Raw genomic sequence first — 1,231 nt, forward strand, 5'->3', positions numbered from 1 at the left:
TAATCACGATGGTGTGGTCACTCATCTAGAGCCAGACATCCTGGAATGTGAAGTCAAGTGGGCCTTAGGAAGCATCACTAAGAACAAAGCTAGTGGAGGTGATGGAATTCCAGTTGAGCTATTTCGAATCCTGAAAGATGATGCTGTGAAAGTGCTACACTCAATATGTCAGCACATTTGGAAAACTCAGCAGTGGCCACAGGACTGGAAAAGGTCAGTTTTCATTCCAATCCCAAGGAAAGGCAATGCCAAAGAATGCTCAAACTACCGCACAATTGCACTCATCTCACATGCTAGTAAAGTAATGCTCAAAATTCTCCAAGCCAGGCTTCAGCAATACATGAACCATGAACTTCTTGATGTTCAAGCTGGCTTTAGAAAAGGCAGAGGAACCAGAGATCAAATTGCCCACATCTGCTGGATCATGGACAAAGCAAGAGAGTTCCAGAAAAACATCTATTTCTGCTTTATTGACTATGCCAAAGCCTTTGACTGTGTGGATCACAATAAACTGTGGAAAATTCTGAAAGAGATGGGAATACCAGACCACCTGACCTGCCTCTTAGGGGCTTTCCTGGTGGCTCAGAGGTTAAAGCGTCTGCCTGCAAAGCAGGAGACCCAGGTTCGATCCCTGGGTTGGGAAGATCATGAGCAACTTCACTTACTTACTTTGACCTGCCTCTTGAAAGTGAAAGTGAAAGTGAAGTCGCTCAGTCGTGTCTGACTCTTTGCGACCCCATGGACTGTAGCCTATCAGAATCCTCTGTCATGGGATTTTCCAGGCAAGAGTGCTGGAGTGGATTGCCATTTCCTTCTCCAGGGGATCTTCCTGACCCACCTGACCTGCCTCTTGAGAAATCTGTATGAAGGTCAGGAAGCAACATTTAGAACTGGACATGGAACAACAGACTGGTTCCAAATAGGAAAAGGAGGACGTCAAGGCTGTATATTATCACCCTGCTTATTTAACTTCTATGCAGAGTACATCATGAGAAACGCTGGGCTGGAAGAAACACAAGCTGGAATCAAGATTGCCGGGAGAAATATCAATAACCTCAGATATGCAGATAACACCACCCTTATGGCAGAAAGTGAAGAGGAACTAAAAAGCCTCTTGATGAAAGTGCAAGAGGAGAGTGAAAAAGTTGGCTTAAAGCTCAACATTCAGAAAACGAAGATCATGGCATTCGGTCCCGTCATTTTTCACCCCTAGAATGCTCCATTAGAAGCA

General features: G+C 44.8%; 1 non-coding gene across 1 annotated transcript; it reads left to right on the plus strand.

The window, feature by feature from the left end:
- Positions 1-571: 571 nt before the first annotated feature.
- Positions 572-644, plus strand: TRNAC-GCA (transfer RNA cysteine (anticodon GCA)). Its single transcript has one exon. It is a non-coding gene; the product is annotated as a tRNA-Cys (tRNA).
- The last annotated feature ends 587 nt before the right edge of the window (positions 645-1,231 follow it).

The sequence above is a fragment of the Budorcas taxicolor genome, chromosome 2 (genome assembly GCF_023091745.1).
Source record: "Budorcas taxicolor isolate Tak-1 chromosome 2, Takin1.1, whole genome shotgun sequence".
Taxonomy (NCBI): Eukaryota; Metazoa; Chordata; class Mammalia; order Artiodactyla; family Bovidae; genus Budorcas; species Budorcas taxicolor.